At 37.9% G+C, this 14,386-nt stretch overlaps 1 protein-coding gene across 1 annotated transcript in view; it reads right to left on the minus strand.

Moving 5' to 3' along the window:
• LOC119647951 (leucine-rich repeat-containing protein 15) overlaps positions 1 to 3,827 on the minus strand; it is a 72,859-nt gene extending 69,032 nt beyond the window's left edge. Inside the window, exon 1 of the mRNA XM_038049338.1 lies at positions 2,901 to 3,827. The gene's annotated coding sequence lies outside the window, so the exon portion shown is untranslated. The remainder of the gene's footprint in view (positions 1 to 2,900) is intronic.
• Positions 3,828 to 14,386: the final 10,559 nt, after the last annotated feature.

Consider the following 14,386-nt stretch of genomic DNA (forward strand, 5'->3'; position numbering starts at 1 on the left):
GCGTATGAATTATTTTGACCTTCCCACGATAAATGAAATCATCTTCATGAGAGCAGTATCGGGAACAGATTTATTCATCTCTAAAGCGTTATATTTTCGTTTTAATTTATTTTCACTCAGAAACATTTTAGAAAATTGAAGATGACGATATCAAATTTGCATAGAATTTTGGAGAATATATAATTTCAGTTTAAGTTAGTTTTGGTAATAATACGTTTGCATTTGTCAATCTATAACTATAAATTCGTATCTTCAGCGAAAGGTGATTGGTATATGAGTAATATAAAATGGTTTCTAATTTTAGAACAATTGGCTTATTCCAAGAAGCTGATGAGAATAGCCAAATAGAATTATTTTGGTCGTATTAAAATTATCATTTTATACTACATGCATTTGTTGGAAGTTCCCATTGTGCTTTGGTTGGTAGATATTTCACAAAGCCTAGCATCTTGGCTTAGCCCTTGGCGAATATTTGATATAAAAGAATGTAAACCTTGTAAAGCTAGTAAGTAGCTTTGTACTGATGAAAGGGGTAAGTCGCTCCCGAAATATATATTTACATTTAAAACTGAAAATTGTAGTTTGGAGGAAGCTACCCCTTGTCTATTAATTTCAGGCAAGACTGCAAGCAGCAGACAAAAATCTAATCTCATTTTAATATGCTTTGATAAAAATCATTGCATCGCACTTTTAATTTCAAGTATAACACTCCGAACGGCTTATTTTGTGCTAATTTATGATATTTATATCCAATTTTAAGGCCTTCCTTAGGAAAAACTTTTAAGTACTTGAAACCTTCTTTAAAATTAACGCTACTAATTCTTCTATCTAGATTCAGTTTAAACATGAGCCCCTCTCAATTACTTTATATATTTGCTTTTTGATTATACAAATTCTTTTATTGATTAAAATAAATAAAATTATTAATTGGTCCAATATTAACCGCTTCATTTTGCTCTCATTCGAAAGCATTGTCACCAAATTCTTATGTTCAGTTATTTTTAAAAATTTTTTCACTACCTCCGCCACTAAGGCTCAATTTGTAGTTGACTTTACTCAATTGTTCAATTTTAATACTTTGAATATATGTACACAACCATTTCGCGCTAAATACTATTATCAGCCGGTAAAGTTCTATCGAAAATATGAGTAAATTTTTGCCCCAATCTGAAACCTGAATCAACAAACCTATCTACTTCCCTCCATCCCCAGAAAGCACTCACATACCCACCACCCAACCACTAGCCTAATAAACATTAATAAATTAAAATCAGTCCCCCATAAAATCATACGTTAATCTACCTTGTGCAGAAATTCAAACAAACTCAAGGCAAACACAGATAGTAAATCCATAAATTAAAGATAAAATTACAAAATTACTCAGCTCATTGTGCAAAAGAAAATCTGGAACGCAGTCTTTGCTTGTTGATACTTTTTTTTGCAAAACAAATATGGTTTGTTAGTTATAACACAACTGGCGTAGTACACGATGGTCTATACTGATTTAATCATTGAAGACTTCCGCATTTATCAGGCTAATCAAACAGAATCAAAGGGTTACTCACTTTAGAGCTGATTTTCCAACTTAATGTACACGTATGTATTATTCATACTCAACTTTGCCATCTTGGATGAGTTGATTACAATGAGGTGAATATGTATAACCACATTTCCTTAAAATGGGTGACGATAGTTTGCGGAAGGTACAACCCCATAAATAGAGCTCTATTAGATACACTACAATAGAACGAACGTATTGTTTTGGATTGTTGACTGAGAGGGTCCTGAGTCAGCTTCTTCTATTTTTATAATAGGTGATAACAAACTATCAATTTCTTTAGAATTGGAAAGCCAGTCATTCTTAAATATATATTTGTTGGCACTTTTATCGCATCGTATAATATATTTAATATTTGAAAGTCAGTTTCGATATCTTTGGAAGATCAAACCAAGGGTTCACTTTATTTAGTAATATAAAGTCACTTTTAACCTTAACAAAGTTTAAATTATAATTATCAGAAATTGTTTGAAACTGAATTATAAATCAAACTAACTAAATTCATTTTCATCTTAATCCACCGGCATTTGCTAGTCTCCAGTAATAAAAAAATATGGTCTGTCAATTTTTGATAATTCTAATTCTTTTTGAATATTATTTATAATTCTAACCGGAAAAGCACTCTATATGCAACATATTGCCTCAATAACACTAAACAAAACAAAGCTGAATGTTAAACTATTATAAGAAAAATTATAGTTCTTTTTTGTGTAATTTATAATATCAAAGTAAATTGCTTTATCCCAACCTATCATTGATTTTGAAATTATTATGAAATTCTAATTTATTTATTATTCATTTATTGCTACACCTTGCGAAATTAAAATGTAAAATGAGCCACTTGAATCATTATATTCGTCTAAAAAATCATTTGATATTGTTTGATAATAATTGCAAATTATATTGCCCCTGGTAGTATAATAATTGCTTCAGAGGAAAAATAAATATAAATATGCATTGGACAGGCAATTATCAATAAGGAATAGTGTCTTTCCGTGCCATTCGTGACCGTTTTAATAGTTTTAATTTTATATTACATTTTGATATTCATTTTCTGCTTAATTTATTTTAATTATTTTCAATGGTATAAATAAGATTCATTGAGCCAAAAAAGGATAATTATCCTTATTTCTATTTTAGCTTCCCAAAAATATTTCTAAACTGTCACTTTCCTCCCTAACTCATCAAATACTTCCTCCCCAATTGACCATCCATTTCGTCCCTATCCTAGTTTCAAATCAAAGAATGATCACCCTCATATAAGATATATCACTATTTTCAATAAAAATTACCCAAAATGCGAACATCTAAAATATTTTCAAAATAACATTCCAAAACTTACCAATATCGATATTTATGAATTTTCGCTACGGTCATGATGACACCATCGCCAAGGACATAACTTTATTTCACTAGACAAATGTGTATTCCAAAGAAGATAATTTGCCGGTATTCACACCGCCAATGACACTACGCACTCAATATACATGTATAGATTGTATACAGATATACTAATGACTGATAAAGTGACGGGGCAGTTCCAATGACACCAAGTTGATTGCACCTTTCTTTCTCAGTGATTTTCAAAAGAATCTTTTTCTCTTCTTATCAGCTTGACTTGATATGATTTAATTTTGCACTGTATAATTGCAATATATATTTCTTTTATATATATTTGCCTCCTGATTTGTATTTAGGTATAATATATTCGTATACACACTTCTATAAATGCACCAGATAAGATTTTAATTAATTTTTAATCTCACAGAACCAAAATGATTAATTATTATATTTTTTTTTAATACAAAACTCAGGAACACTTTTAATATAATACTTTCATTTAAATCACAACGAATTGAAAATAAATACAATAAAAATTCGTATTCAGATACTTGTGTTGCGTTATCAATACAATATCTCGTTCACTTGCATCGATACTTATAGGCAATGAAAAATTATAAAAATCCAGTAAAACTCAAGGTACACCAAAATCAGACTCAGCGTTATCACCTTCAACTGATAACAAACGATAAGAAGACTGATATTGATAGTATAATATCTTTTCACATTCACAGGAAAATGAAATATCTTTTCACTTTTATCTTTGGAATCTAGTAAAAAAAACTGATACAGTCCTTCTTTTTACGAAAAATTTTCTCGCGCATCCGTCTTTCGTATCGTCTACTTCTCAACTGATTTCATACTGATTTGGTTTGCCATCAGCACAACTCGGTTTCTCCATACAATTGTACATATACAAACTATATATATCTGAGACGGGTTTCACTCATGGCTTGTGCGAAATTGTCCAAGAGCTGGAAAAGTCTGAGCCCAAGTATTCAGGAGGGGTAGCTCACATATGGTGTCTCTCTCCGAAAGATACTTCGATCTATCTATGAAATTCAGTATCTGAGTTGGTAACCGACGCAGGTTTCAGGTTTGCTCGCTCTCTGAACCAAGGGTAGGGATGAGAGTCGCGGTGTATAAGAGATTTTAGAGAGAAAATTCAACAGAAAATTTCCCGCGAGATGGCATCGATAGTCGTGGCTCGGAGGGAGACTTATATATTAAACTTGTAGTTTAAATTGTAGAGAGAGACTATCTGTATCTTTTCCCATTTATATAAAAGTATCTGAAGAAGATAAACATTGAGAGGTGTTTCAGGAAAGTATCCTTCTGAAGTTTAAGGTTGGGGATTTGACGGCCCCTGGGTGTCAGGTTCAGTTTGTTCCTGTTGTTTATTGTTCAGGTCTTTAAATATTGGTTAGAACTAAGATGCAGGCACATATGTAGCTATAAATGTACGTAAGTTCTAGTAAGGAATTTTGAAGAATATTAGTCTAATAATTTACCTAATCATGATTATTAAGATGAAAAATTTACTCAACACGTTTGGAGAATATTTTTCCTGATAAGATGAAAACTTGAATTTAGAAATAATTGAGAGCGTACTGAAGATACGAATGCATTAGTAGAAAACCATGTTCTCAGCTCGTTGGCTACAAAAGATTTAAAATGCAAATTGGCGCCCAACTGTGGGGTTAACTGCCATGAGTAACCAAATAAACAAACTCATTACTAACTGAAATGTTAAAATTGCTGGTGCAAATTGCAAATTGATTAAGTGATTTATTGTAGAAAGGTTTTTCTCTTAAAATATGTATTATGCTTCAGGTGCCTTATTTCAAGTGGAAAATTAACAGAATGTAGCTTATTAAACTGTGTCTTGGATTGGAGTCATTTAGAAAGAATTTTGTTATCTTCTAAATTATGAGGCCTGCAATTCGGAAAAAGATAGATCCTTAGGATAGTTTTAACAATTAAAAGATACAACAGTTCTCTGTTTTCATTGGTTGATAATTTATTTATCAATTTCCATGTTGATTTTCAAAAAGCGAATATGGTACATTCAGGTGTCAACTTTGGATTACATGAAAAAATTATAGCACCACTTCAGACAAGGAACAAGAATCTGAAAGGGGATGGATGGCCCTGAAAATTAGGAAAATATCAAATGGATTTGAAATTAAGCTAAAACTAACTAAAGACTTGGTAGAGTATTAAAATTGGAATAAACGACGAACCGTTTGGTGGAAATCAGAATCCCAAACTATTAATCATTATTCTTTTTTAGTTTCAAAGAACTCAGTGACTGATTCCCCGGCATCCTTTCAATAAAGCAAGGAAAATTATACATTTAGAGGTATGTATTTAGACGATGCAGGCTCTTTTTAAATCTTTAACAATAAAAATACATATTCACTTCTTTAGCTACGGGTGACTATCACACCATGGTGATAGTCCCTTGAAGAACACCTGCTTCATGATCTTGAATTATAACTTATAACCCAAATGCTAAACGAAGTACATGTCGATTCTAGCTCCCTTATTATTTTCCTAGCCAGTTTGGGAAATTAGGTTAAGTTCTTAGTGTTTCAACCTTTTTTAAGGCATTAAAATAAATTAAGTTTCATGAGCCTGATGCATTTGGAATATAACCCACGTTGGGCGCCATTTGTAAAAAGCTCCAATGGTGACTTTTCTCCTAAGAATTCGGGACGAAAAACTGCTTATGAAGCCCCACCTTAATTTTATCAAATTGCTTGCAATGTGAAATAACAAAACAGAACATCTTAGAATGAAACAAGAATTTATATTCAAGAATTAAAGAAAAGTTAGAATTGGATTAATTTGAAAGTGAAAAATAGTTGATATTTATTTCTCTTTTCAGATTAGATCAAATAATTCCTCAACTAATAATTAAATAAATTAAAGGATTATAATGACTGAGAATATACCAAAATATAAAAAATTTTCAGCTGACGAGAAGTTGTGTGATTTAAGACAATCCACATATCTTAATTTTCATGGTGGCGAAGTGGTGATAATAATAGTCGTTAATGCAAGAATCCACATTGGATCAGGGCCTTGAAGTGTGTTAGAGCACTTCATTCAAGACCGTGATGGCACACTACAATACATTGTAGGAGGAAAATGAAGAAGAGCACAATGCTAACCACATTGGTTAGCATTGTGCTCTTCTTCATTTTCTTCAGCCTTTGGCCCGTTCACAAGCGGGGTCGGCTCGTCGTGAACGGGTTCGCCATTTTGTTTTATCAAAAGCCTGATCTAGATCTATTCGCGAGGCTTTCAAATCCCCATCTAGCGTATCGAACCACCGTTGTTTCGCCCGGCCTTTTGGTCAATTACCATCGAATTCAACGGTCAGACCAATCTTGGCGGGTGAATTGTCGTTAGTGCGAATTACGTGACCATACCATCGAAAAGGCCTCTCCCGCAATTTTTTCACGATCACTGCAACCCTTTATCCATGGCGGATATCCTCATTTCGGATGTGATCAAAGACTGTCATGCCATTAGTCCAACGCAACATCTTTGTCTCCATTACCGCAAGACGCCGTCCATTGTCTTTTATAGTCGGCTAGAACTTAGATCCATTGAAGGCAACAGGGTGAACGACACAGTGGTAAATTTTAGATTTAAGAACATCAAAGAACACCAGTTGTGGAAACCCACATCACCCAGGTTCCACTAATGCGTAAAGCAATTTCACAACGCAGTTCTTCATTGGCTGCTTGCATTGACCCGAGATATTTAAAGCGCTCAGTTCTGGAAAGTCATCATGTGCCTGTTTCAAGGAGGTCGTTCGTCGAAAATTCGGTTTTATTCAGATTAAATCTGAGAGCGTCTTGCATGAGGCGATCATTCTATTTTTGGACAAATTGTTCGAGATCATTTTTGCTATTGGATCATCAAACATTATCCGTATAAAGCAGTGTATAGGGCGCTGGACGTTGCATGTCCCGTGTGATAGTGTCCATAACGAGAACAAAGGGGAGTGGTGAGAGGGGGCTTCCTTGATGAACACCAACAGAGACACAAAGCGGTTTTAATACACGTGCCATACTTCGAAGTTTACTTTTCGGATTATGGTAGACCAACTGAACCCAGCCCACGAGTTCTTCTGGCACTAAGTGTTGTCGTAAAGCATACCAGATGAGTTCGTGTGGCACACGATCAAACGCTTTCCACAGATCCGGAAATGCAATGTAAAGAAGCCAATGCTTCTCACGGTGTTTCTCCATGAGTAACCGCGCAGCATGAAATGCGTCACTGGTTCCGCAGTTTTTGACAAATCCGGATTGATTCACGGTTATTATAACGAATACGGTAGTGCGTTATAAAATCTCCATAGTATGAGATAGTAACTGGATCGGCCGGTAATTTGCACATTCTGCTGGGCTACCTTTCTTTCCATATTGGTACTTTCTTGCTAGTCAGATGGTGTTTAACTTTCCTCAATGACATGATTGAAGAATTTGTTGGGCCACAGTTGTGGCCATGTGCAATGTCGTTATTCCAACTATACTTTATCCCTTTCTCTGATCTAAGCATTTTATTCCTTTTTTTGTTTCACTGAGGATAGTACCTAGTGCCTCAAACTCTCCTCCTTCATCTGGACTTGGAACCAGCATGCTATGCAAATAACATCATAGAGTTTTCAGGGCACGAGGTTCTACAGAAATTGTCACAGGCTCCAACCACGCATACGGAAGCATTAAAAAGGTATTGCCTGGATCTCTGACAAAACTGCTCAAATTTATCAGAATTAAAGCCGCCTAAAGGGTGCTCCAGCAAGACTACCTAATTTAAATACGACACTGCCTACACTGAACCAGCTATAGGCATTCATGAATAGAACATATTGCAGCGAAATTATTTAAATCTGTTGCACAATTTTGACATTATGGACCCGTAGGAACTGCGAGAGAGATTTGAATGGATAAGGCGCTCTATCAAGGAGACTAGGTACAGGAACAACTATGCAGAGCAATAACAAAGATGGCAACTGGAACTATCCCTTCAATATCGGTTGACAGAGACTGTGATGATAATGGCGACATGCATGAGATCCATGCATGAACTAGGCCCCCTGGTTTCGATAAAAATGAGAACTCCACTAGAAGCTGCAATGCTACAGAAGAAATCAGATAATAAAAACAAGAGTAGTGGCGAGTTCTACCTCGTCGATGTTAGAGTGACAAAATAGCCGTCGCGAGTACTTCAAGAAACATTGGAAACATTCGGGATTGATGCACGAGAAAATATCCTTGGTATATGGAAAACCTATATTGAAATGTCCTCCGGGTTAGGATTTGAGAATAAACTCAAAGTCTTCCTTGATTGTCATAAGAGGCGGCTTAAAGGCATAGAAATTTGTGAGCTTAAAACTTGCAAATTTTCAAACTTTATTTCTACCGAAAAGTCAACCACGCCTCGGATAGGGATTGACCTCACGGCTATGACCTTCGGCCATCGAAAACGGATTATGGTTGGTTAGTGGAATGTGCACATGCAACAGAATGCGCTCTTTCTCCAACTTGAGCTGGAATTCTAGTGATATAAGCTGGATATTCTGGGCCTATGCGAAATAGGATGGTGGGACTCTGGAGAGTATTCCTCTCTATCTTGCGATAATGTACTTTTGTATTCTGGAAAGCCAAGTGGCAGCAGACGCGAATCTGGTGTCGGATTGTTTCTGACGGGTAGCGTAAGACGCGCTCTCCCCACCTGTGAGCCGGTTTCTGGCAGACTTCTAACTCTAAGATTCCGGTGCAGGTTAAGGAGCACCACAAATGTACAATAATACGCACTAAAAGAGAATTCCGATACAGTGGAGAAGTATGCTTTCTACGAGCAATTAAACGCGGTTCAGGGGAGGCTTCCTGAAGTAATACTTTGATCATAATGAGTGATCTGAATGTGAAGGAGGGATCTGACAATACCTTGATCGAACATGTGATAAGGAGAAACGGTATTGGTGACGATAACGGTAATGGTAGGGTTCATGGGTTTCTGCAACTTTAACCGGTTCGCCACTAGTGACACATAGTTCCAGCAAAAACCTGCCATATGGTCAACTGGCTTTCAACTGACCGACAAGCAATCAGATCGACCACTTCGCGATCAACAGTAAATTAAGGAGTTGTCTGATGGATGTGCGAAACAAGAGAGGCGTTGATATCGGCCTCGAAAAGGATCATCATCCGATGGTCACTTTCGTTCGCTTGCGTGTTGCGTCCGCCACTTCTCGCGGGGTTGGGGAGATGCCGCCCCTTAAGTTTAACGTCGGCCGCTTGCACGATCCAGTTGTCGCTTGACCGGGGGAGACGTGTCTTGCTGATTGGACAGCGGATATCGATGAGCATTGCGTTGCCACCAAGAATGCTCTTTCCTTGGGTGCTACACAGGTCGTCGGCCACGTCACGAAATATGGCTGTCCACGGAATCGTGGAAGTGGATCGGTGAACAGAATAGGTTGAAGGCTCTACTGATGGTCGCGAAGCATGGCCGGCGTGACGCGCTCAAACTTCGATACCAAATGAAATCCACAGAAGATCAGCGTAGTGTAAACCGTGACAAGAGGGAATTTGCTATTGCGCTGGTCGCAATTCAGGACTGTATACGGCATCACGAAAGGGTTTGCATGTGGTCGCCAATCTTTCGATGATCCTGTGAAGGCCGTCAAGGGTGGATTTCTCACCCACGACGATGAACAATTGAAGATTTGGAAAGAACAACAATCAGTTCCGGTCAGGTGTCAAGGTAGTAAAATGCCCGAAGTCTGTGTTAGTCAATGTCAGTGTTATTACAATACTGTCCACAAGGGAAAATCGAAGTCATCGTAGGAAAAAAGAAGTTGGAAAGCTACTACCGCGAATTCCAGTAGTGGTAAAATCCTTAAAGAAACTAATCAGCATTGCGGAATGGTTTGACAAGCAGTATTCAAAGTGATGAAATTTAAAAAAAAGTTTCTCTATTTTTGACTACAAAATAATTTTTTGAACTAATACCGTATTTTGGAAAGTCAGAAACTGCGTTAATCTGATTTTAAGGAGGTATTTTGGGTGATCTGTTCATGATCATCATCATCAACGGCACAACAATCGGTATCCAGGTCTGCCTTAATAAGGAACTCCAGACACCCCGGTTTTGCGCCGAGGTCTACCAATCCGACATCCCCTAAAGTTGTCCTTCGAGACGATTCGAACGGGTATGGGCTAATGATGTTCTTATTGGGGCTATCAAATTTAGCAAGATAGCGGAGAATATCAGTTAGCAACTTGATACCTCTTTAACTGCTGCATCATGTATGGGACAGATAATGCCTAGTTGCCAGCTACCAGGCATTGATTCACTGTCCCACACCGTGAGCACTAGTTGATGAACCACTTGGTGTAATTGCTCGCCTTCATTTTTAACCAATTCGGCTCAAATTTCATCGGTCCCAGGCGACTTCTGATTTTTAAGCCGACGAATTTCACGGACTGTTTATTCTATACTTCGTGGTGGCAGCATTTGTCGGAAATCAGATTTCCTCTTTGTCTTGGCATGATGAACATCGTGGTGCCTCTCTTGCTGACTTGTTGGTAAAACTTGCGTGGCTAGTGCGTTTGCTCCCTGTACTTTTCGAGTTCGCAGACTTGTTGGTTCTCCCAGGCTTCCTTCTTCCGTCTGTGAAGTCGCTTCTCCGCTCGACGGAGTTCGTGATCAGTTTCCCCACGTGCCCGTCCCATCCTTTGAAAATGCAACATTACCCTGTGTCCAGCATTTTTCCATTCCGTTTGCATCCCTTTTTTAGGCGCGCGAGGCTCTCCTTCATCCTTCTCCATCTGCAGCTTTTCGTTGAGAAAGAGCTCCCAGCGGTCAACATGTAGAAGTGGAAATAGGGTTTGGCAGTATAGTTGATGGTGCTGGTTCAATAAGCGTTTTTTAGGTTTTATGTTTCATCGTGGGTACCAACCCAGAGGGATCCCTGGAGGAAAAAATGGAAGCACGGTCGTTTTCCAGTTGGTCCGAACCGTGGTGATATTCCTGCTTCTTGACGCTGAGAGTAGTAACTCTGATATCTGGGTACGCTCTCGGAAGTTTTCATATTTCATGGAAAGATTTCGTTTGCCAAAAGTTGCTACTATGGTAGTTCGCGGTGCAACCTGCAGAATTATAGATAGTCAACATCCTTTTGTGAGAAGTTCATTCGAAAATATCCAATTCTTGAACAGTAAGCGATAGGTGTCGTCTGTTCCTTGAACAATGGGAATGAAGAGAAATATAAACAAGTTGACAAAATTCGGGCTTCAATTGGAAGGAACGGGTTCACTGTGTTTAGAGTTGACAGCGTACATATCTTCCTTATAAATCTACAGATTATTCCTGAACTCAATGGTACCTTCCCTGCATTTCTGAGAGCATAAAAGCCACAGAAGCATTCTCAAAGCTATTATTCACCCGAGAAAACGGTCTTTCGCAACCAGATTGATTGATCCCTTCAAAGTGCTATTTAATACGTTCGCTGACAACAGAATCCGCCCCAATGTTTACATCCACTGTTTACGCTGGATCGCTGGAATCTAAACAATTTTGAATACCTCCAACTAAGAACTGCTAAACTCATTGGATCTAAACAATCGTGTGTCTGCTCCTCAATCAAACAGTTGCATTGCAACTTTCCCCGATCTGCAGGAAGTACAGCGCAATTAAGTAAATACATTTTACCACCCTCATTTCGATGCACATTATTACTTCAAAGCATGATATAGGTGGGTGCAAACATATATGGAGCATGGCAACGAACAAGCTCCACACGTCGATATTGGCTTTTCAGATTCATCGTCTGTGTGTGTTCTTTAGCTGGTGTACTTGCCAACGTATTCAATCAACAAAAAATCAATCACGAATGCTACATGTTTGCTATCATTACTGGATATCGTCTAGTTCAACTATGCGGAAAAGCGGTGTAGGCAAAGGGGGTGCCTCAAAGTTTCCAAGCAGTTTTGTGGAGCAACTATAGAGCACCTGAAGTTTTCCCAATAAAAAGGATTAAGTTTAACTTTATCTTTGAGTTCCCAAGTTTCGGTCATTGACTTTATTAGTTTTAGGAAGTCACTGACCCACTGGATACAAGAGGCTTCATTCAACCCCAGGAACTTTCTATACCATGGAAGTAGCTTCGAGTATAAATTTTGAGCCCGGGATCTCAAACTCCTTTCAAACTTCAGCTTCCTGATGACAACCTCCTATACGTAGGGCAGTATATCTAGAAGCAGCTTGCTCTGTTTTGGTTACTAGAAATTGGCTCCATCTTTCCAACAGTCCCTCGCTCTCCATCTTTAAACAAAGTCCATTGCCATATTCCCTGCTGGGCTAAGTAGCAGACATCACTTGCATAGCATATTTTAATAACACATGAGGAACGCTAATGTTTGACCATATTGTTGGCATATAGAGTCATCTTTAAGAAAACAAATCAAAGCGCCAAAGGAGCTTCTGTTCGACATGTTTCGCAATCGACTTGTCTATCCCCGGCGGTTCTGGTTGGAAAACAATCTCATGTTTTCCATACTAACGGAGAAACATATGCTGTGTCTGGGTATGGCCGATGACTGAAGGAATGCTGAAATGGCAAACAAAAATGAACAAACTTTGATTATTATCATTTTGATTCACAATCTTTGCGTGTTTTAGATATCGTAAATAAAGATCTGTGTATATTTTCCTTTTCGCTGTAGAAAGTTTTAGATGAATTATCTTGATAGTGGTAATGATGACCGGAAGCGAGGATGAATAAGGAAACAATCGATTTCCTAGATATGAGATACGTCTGTCAAATGAAAAAGTGATGTCAATAGCCCTGCCATTGCATAAAGGAAGCATTTTATTACTACATATAGCAAATATCGGTTTAGCAGTTTCTAGTATCTACATGGGAAAGCTGGAATAACAGGATCTTGAACTGCAGGTTGTCAAATAGAATAGCTTGTTGAAGTTAAAGACGTAGATGTCGTAGCAATACGGCACAAAGACTAGATGGAGTTTGAGCTTATCAAAGACAAAGTAATGGAATTGGAATGACCTTTATATCTTAGCCCTAAGTCAATTAAATATGGCGCGTAAACGACAAACCTAAGAGGAAGTCATGTTTTAAATATATCAGTTAGACTGGGACTAATTGTAGCCAACATGTCTACCTTCAAAAAAACCAGATAGTGGGAGAATGCTCCCTGACATCACGCTATCATTGCAAGGCTCATGTATTGCAGGTTGCTTAAAGAAGAGAAAATCTGAATTGAAATTTGAAAAACTTTGCACTAATCTGAATAGTAATACTGGGGAATTAGAATTTACGGTTACCTAGAGAGATCATAAGGGTACATCTGCGGACATTGGAGATGGTGTATAACGCGTGTTTATTCAAAGCATTTTTTTCAAATATAAAGAAAAATAATGGGTGGTCTTGTAAGTAAAAGACATGCAGACGTTTCTGGATACTCGACGTAACTGCCGAACTGCTTGACAAAACGCCTAAGCCGCGATTAACGGAAGCTACTCAAATTCCCGGACGACTCTCTGGCAAGCAGCATGGTCTGAGGCCTCCTCCTTTACTTGGGCTTCGGACATACTATGTTAAAAGCCTGTGTTGGAAGTCAACAGAATTTGATTCAGTCAATCATAATTCCTCCGCTGAAAATATCTACCTATAGAGCCACTACTCTCACTATACAAGCTCATGATCTCACCAGTTCTCAATTATTGCTAAAAACTTTGTTTTTAACAAAAAAAAAATGCGAATAACTAACAGCGTTCGAGAAGAATATCCTGTGAGGAAACTTCGGCTTCGACCTGAGGCGACCTGAGGATGGCCAACTTCCACGCCTGCGTAATATAATGACGAAAACTATCAACGATACCGTACCTCGTGCGCAATAGATCACATGAGGATCAGTACGCGGTGCTAACCGATCATTTGATTCAAATGGATAAGGAAAGTTTATAAGGCTCAAATCTGCGGTAATAAACGGCGAAGAAGACCCTGTCTTTGGTTGGGCGATTTTTCATCTTTCATCTTCGTAGCCGCCGTTACAGACTTTGAGCCGATTATTCAAGCTGTAATCGACCAACATTGTGATAGTAGTGACACTTTCCCGCTTTTCTATTTCGTCTATCATACTTGTTATTTGATTCAACATGATCCTCTAATTATGAGAACCAATATCGTGCACGGTATTAAGAGCAGGACACCCATAACAAACTTTCCACTTCAGTTGAGATACTTTCAACTCCGTATGAAAAAACGGACAATTTGCAAGACTACAAAGATCCTCGAGTAGTCAACGTTAATCGCTTGCTTAGGGCCCTTCCAGTTGGCAACAGTGTTTTATTCGTCATAACAGATATTAGTATCTTCAACAGCAATCAAAACACTGCAAACCTTTCATAATATAGACCTCCACCGCTGCTGAACAGCTC

The sequence above is a fragment of the Hermetia illucens genome, chromosome 2, assembly GCF_905115235.1.
Source record: "Hermetia illucens chromosome 2, iHerIll2.2.curated.20191125, whole genome shotgun sequence".
NCBI classification, from domain to species: Eukaryota; Metazoa; Arthropoda; class Insecta; order Diptera; family Stratiomyidae; genus Hermetia; species Hermetia illucens.